Genomic DNA, 6,073 nt, shown 5'->3' with positions numbered 1-6,073 from the left:
CCAACATGAGGACTCTTTGGAACCCTTATGCGCCTGGTTCGGCAGGACGCCCTACCGGGGTGCTGCAGATGGCCGATTTTAGTGTCCCAAACAACACCCTGGAATGATGCCGCGTGCGCTCGATCCGTGCGCGTACGCTCTGACGCAAGACGCCCTTTATCTCCCGGTTGTCGAGCCATGGTACAGAGGCTCGGTGTTCGGCAGCCAGAGGCTCAGTACGAGACACGGAGATCGATCACGAACCGGGACACAACTAATTATACGGCTGCCATGCACCGGCAACTCCAGCCATCCCAAACGTCGGAGCAGATACCGTCACTTCGAATTGTTTTCAATACGGTGGCGGAGGCCATTTCTGCAGAAGGTGCCCCTCTTCTGCTACAGCCTTTAAATCTTGATACGAGGTAAGCCGGCGATAATGAGGGCTTGCCAGTCGCCGGCGAATTTTTCATCCAGTCCACAGGTCTCCCGCACCTTTTGACCCTTACGGTTACGTGAGGCAGCCCTGGTTACACGAGCAGACCCAACTCTTGACCTGCCTTTCCATGATAACATGGCCATCTATGCAGAACGGGAGATTCAAAACATGTCCGAGGACCAGGTTTTGCAAAACCACGAGTTTCTCAGAGACATGGAGGTGCCGGACGAGGCGCCTCCCGTGGCGCCTCCTAAAATGTCCGAGGATCCCACTGCGGCTAGCGGGGGACCCTCCAGAGACATGGACGTGCCGGACGAGGCGGTTCCCGTGGCACCTCTCGACATGTCCGAGGATCCAACTGCGGCTAGCGGTGGATCCTTCGGGGACAGGGAGGTGCCGGACGAGGCGCCTCCCGTGGCGCCTCCCAACATATCCGAGGATCCCACTGCAGCAAGCAGTGGTTCTCCCCCAGGCGTTCTCGGAGCCACTCACCATGGCATCGCAAAGCTGAGTATCTCATCGGAATTGAATACCCGTTGCAGGATTATGACAGCTCGTACATCACGAGACGATGGCCCTCGACAGGTCAAACACAAACCACGTTTTAGTAATGAGCGGATGGGACGGGCCGGTCAATAGGTTGCCCATTTCATCGCGATGATGACGGCACTACGAATATGCTATAGCGTCCGGCGGGTAAGTGGGCCGTCACCGGCAGTGACATGGAAGCAAATTCGCGCGAAACTGCTTCGGGCATTGCGTTTTTGTACACCAATCGATTTCGTTCCATCTCTCGATGCGACGCGACGGACCAAAAGCAGAGCCAGAAAACCTTACATCATAGTTAACATTGCAGGGCCGAAAATTGCAGCCCTTTTGGATATGTGTGCCACAATATCTTTTTTTGGGGACTTTGTAAAACAATTGTGTAAAGGCCGTAGTATCTCTATGCGATCCTCACAAAAAAGGTTGCGCATGACATCAAACGAAGTAATATCCGCTAACGAGAGAGCTCGCTTGCAACTCACCTAGTATGGACGGAAATGTCGGCAATACCTTACTTACCTGCCGGGTCTTGTTTGTGGCATCATTCTTGAAAGGGATTTTATGACAAGAGAGGGCATCATCCTGGACATTGCAAGGGGAGAATACCGGTATGGCTGGAACGTCACCCCTTTAAGCTCTCCGGTGAGACCGTAGAGAATACCAGAGTGTCTCGCACGGGGCGAAGCACGCAATTCTGGACAAAATGCAGGCATTTCACTTTTCGCTGATCACCGACTTAGCACGAAATATACGTGTAGCCTTGAGTTCATTCTCTGGGACAGATATTCAGCGGGAACGTCTTGTAAAAGTGTTGAAACCGTTTTCCTACATGTTTACTGAGATTCCCGAGAAGACCAATATACTAGAACATCAAAACGGTACCGGAGATACCCGACCAATACAATTCAACGCGCGCCGCTTGTGTGTTCATAATGGACAGCTCCTTGACCGCACGTAAGAAGAAATGATCGAGACCAACACGGTGCGCCCCTCGAACAGTCCGTGGGAATTTCCTGTTGTCTATTATTTAATTTTGTTGTTTATTTACAATACTGCGGACCTTTCGGTCTGGGCAAGAGAGGCAACATAAAAACACATAATAAATACACACTCACGCACTCTGTACGGGTGCGCAGGCAATTTGAAGTGCCTGCGCATACTTTTTACATGCAGTACTTAATTTCTTTAAAAAATCAGTTAATTGAACTCCGAACAGATCAGGGCTGCAACAACTAAAAAGTTATTCTGGCAGAGCGTTCCAATAAATAATTGTTCTGCAAAAAAATTAATATTTGAACACATCATTCTTGTATTGATACAGTGCAATTGCTTTGGTGTTGCTCGTTCTTTGGGAACGGGCTGTCGAAAGCAACAATTATTTTTCGGAATCAACTATTGTCAGTCCTTTTACCATTTTGAATAATTCTTACAATCTACAAATGTTTCTTCTGTTCTCCACGCTATTCAGCTGCGACTCAGCTCTCATTGCAGTAACAGACGACGTACGCCTATATTATGAAAAAATAAATCGTAGACCTGTTTTTTCCTGTGGGGGTCCCATACGCAACCTACGTATTCCAATATCGGACGCACATATGCTTTGTATGCAGTTAGTCTAACATCTTTATTTGCATGTCTCAGTTGCCTTCTAAGAAACCCTAGTTTTTGATACGCCCTTGCACTTATACAGAACAACATCCGGCATTTCTGACTGACAAGAAGAATAGGCAAGGTCTTCTGATGGGTCGTGTGACGCAGTAAAAACGGACTGATAGTATTTGTTGAATTCAGCTGCAATTCGAAGGGGGGAAGAAATAGCTTCATTATCACCTGTAATTTGCGAATTTGATCCTTAGGTGATCAAAAGAAGCAACAAAACTTTTTTCGGGATTCCTCCAAGAACCATGATAGTGCGTTACCACAACAGCTTTCTTTAGCTTGTGTGATAAGAGTCTGCAGCTTTCGCCCCAAATCGGCTATCTCCCTGGAAGTTTTCACACGGCTTTTCCTTCGGCGTTTTATTTTTCGTTTCAATTGTAGGATTTCCCTCGTAATCCGAGGATGGACCCTCTTTGCTCTCACGTTTCTTGATGGGATAAAATTATATTCACAGTGGGATGCAATATTCTTACATTTTCCCGATAGCTCAATGACTTCAAAAGGCTGACTAAAATCATCAAAATGCCATTCTAGGTAGTCGAGAACAGACACTTCATCCGAGTTTTGGAAGTCTCGAACCACATTTCCCAGGCGAGTGTTTTGGAAAAGTGATTTAGAAAGTTGGATCGTGAATACCAGCATTTTATGATCAGGGACCCCGTCAATAGCATCGACCTCATCAGCTTCGATTGCATTACTAACAAAAAGCAGATCTAACGTTGCTTGGCTTGTGCCTGATACTGGGCGTTCACTAGTTGTCGCATTTTAAAACAAAGAGATATATCTAACAGAAGCTCAGAGGATGCGACTTCTGTTTTAGCTACTTTACTGGATGTCCAATCAATATTAGGCAGGTTGAAGTCTCCCGTTAAAATAACCTTAGTTTTATCGGTGAAGTGCATTGCCATGTAATCATGTAAATCTTCTATAAGTTTTGGCAAGGCATTTGGTGGCCTGTAAACGGCGCCTAAAGTAAAAACGTTTCCGTGGAATGTGACGTTACACCATAACACCTCGCCACTGATAACACAATTCAATGGCGTCAATTGCACCGAACCTTTAAATATGACTGCAACGCCACCGCCCCTTGATACCCTATCTTTTCTAATAATCCTGTATGAAGGGGGGATAATTTCGCTGTTATTAATACCACTGTGTAGTCACATTTCGGTTATAACAACAACACGGCTATCATGAGTTAGCAAGAAAAGCTCCAGGTCATCTACTTTATTCACAATGCTCCGAGCATTAAGACTCAAGATCTTCAACGATTCTTTAGGGTGCTTTCTCGTTCGGTTAGTTAACTTATCTTTTTTTTTTTTTTTTGCATATTTGTCTTTTGGTGTCATCCCATTCGGAAATGTCGTTTCCTATGTTTATTTTATCATGTATAGGGAAAACAGTTTCCCGGTTATCACGATTTCGTTTGCTACTTTCCCACATCTTTTTACGCTTTTGAAGCGTCACCCATGAATAAACGTGCTCAAGTGTTATTTTGCTACGTTTTAGTTGTGTGCGGTTTTTTTAGAAGATTGTCCTTTTCATTGTAGTCGAAGAACTTAAAAATAACAGGCCGGCTTCTATTTGTCTTTCGCCCAACCCGATGCAATCGTTCAACAAAGTTTGTGCGAATTCCGAGTTTTTCTGCGAATATACCTTCCAGTACCTTTGATTTAAGTATATCTTCCGTTTCACCGGCATCTTCGGGAACACCGAAACTCATGAGATTGTTGCGGCGGCTTCGGTCTTTTAAGTTGACCAACTTTCTTTGGCATTCAATGAGTTCGGTTTGTACTGACGTAACAATGTTTTCGAAACTCGTCATCTCATTCTTAAGCTCTTTTGTTTCTTCGACTATGACCTTAATTTGTTCAACCTTTTTGGCCAGTCTGTCAAATTTGTTCTCAAATGTTTGTTGTCTAGTTTTTATCCCAGCAAGTTCAATTATGATCACATTCTGTTTAGCCAAAATATCCTTGACCATTTCCTCCATCGTAGGTGTATGATCATCATCCGGGTCTGGATTGGATTCGATATCCCCGCATGATAACAGGTCACGACTTGCAGCATTACACTCAAGGTACAGCAGTACACACGTCCGAGGGCACGGCATCAAAAAAGGCAAACGTTGCTGGTACGCTTACAGTGCAAGGAGTATTTTCTGCTCACCTGCACGAAGAACATGATAGGGTTAGCCATTGCTCCCGGGGGAGTGCCGCCATGCCCTCTGACGCTGAAAGGCTATCGTGGTCCTTTTATAACCTCATGGGTGATAGTAGTTGTCGATGTTGGACTGGCTTCTTCGGCGAACTCGAGGTTCCCGAAGATGTTGCCAGGCACCTCGCCGGCTTCAAAAGGGGCGTTGCTTGTCCATTTAAGTTGCAGCGGTGACACGATGACTAGGCGTTCCGAAGAATCGCTCTGTTGCGCTGGCGAGCCCGTCAGTCCGGCCAGGGCGATCAAAAACTGCACGTAGAACATAATAGGGTCAGCCATTGCTCCCCGGGGAGTGCCGCCGTGCCCTCTCTTGGCGCCCAAAAAGATGAAACAGCGCGTCTGTGCGTGGACTACCGTCCTTTTAACGCCATAGCTAGAAGGGATGCATACCCTTTCCCATCGATCTCGTCCGTAATGTATGCACTATAGTTTGTCTCATCCTACGATGGACTAAAGGACCAAAGCCACGGGCCGCCAGGTCCAATCACGTTCCACGCTATACTATGAGACGCTTAACATTGATTAGGGGTGGACGAATAATGCTCGAATCCAAAAACGCCGCATCATTTCTATAGCTTCGACGCTGCAAAGAGCCTAAATGTCGTAGCTTTCTTTGCGATGTAAAATTGTGGAGTCACTCAGTGCTCTTCAATTCGAACCACTGTCCACCCGTCCCCTCATAAGTAATCCGAGACACGGGCACCGATACGTGCATCGAAGCGAAATACCGCACAATTTTCAAGTGGCTCGTGATTGGGTCTGGCGGTTCGTAGGTTTTGCCTTTAGTCCATCATAGTGTGAGACGAAGTGTAGCATCGGCATGCATTTTCACCACTCTTAACTGTAGCAGAGGGGTTTTCCAGATTCCTGTCGCCAAGGCTGACACTTTTAAGACGACCTTCATTTGCCAGAGGGGACTATTAGAATTTGATCGACTTCCTTTCGGCCTCTCTAATTCTCCTGCAAGCTTCCAGAGGCTCATGGGCCCAGTCTTGGGAGATACTAAATTTAACTGTGCAATGGCTTACATGGACGACGTAGTGGTGTTTTCAAACACGCTGGACGACCACATTAACCATTTGCAGGTTGTTTTGGAGGACATGGAGTGATGCAGGACTGATGATTAACCCACGAAAGGTACAGCTGGGTTCAAGTAGGGTAGCGCTCCTTGAATTCGAGCTGGAGCATGGATTCCTCTATCAACAGGAAGAGAAGTTGAAAGCAACGATGGAA

The 6,073-nt window shown here is 46.5% G+C and overlaps 1 pseudogene; it reads right to left on the bottom strand.

The window, feature by feature from the left end:
- Window positions 1-3,928: 3,928 nt before the first annotated feature.
- LOC120837035 lies at window positions 3,929-4,616 on the bottom strand (annotated as a pseudogene).
- Window positions 4,617-6,073: the final 1,457 nt, after the last annotated feature.

This window comes from Ixodes scapularis, unplaced genomic scaffold (genome assembly GCF_016920785.2).
Source record: "Ixodes scapularis isolate PalLabHiFi unplaced genomic scaffold, ASM1692078v2 ptg001545l_1__unscaffolded, whole genome shotgun sequence".
Classification (NCBI taxonomy): Eukaryota; Metazoa; Arthropoda; class Arachnida; order Ixodida; family Ixodidae; genus Ixodes; species Ixodes scapularis.
This window is presented reverse-complemented; position numbering and strand designations above follow the sequence as displayed.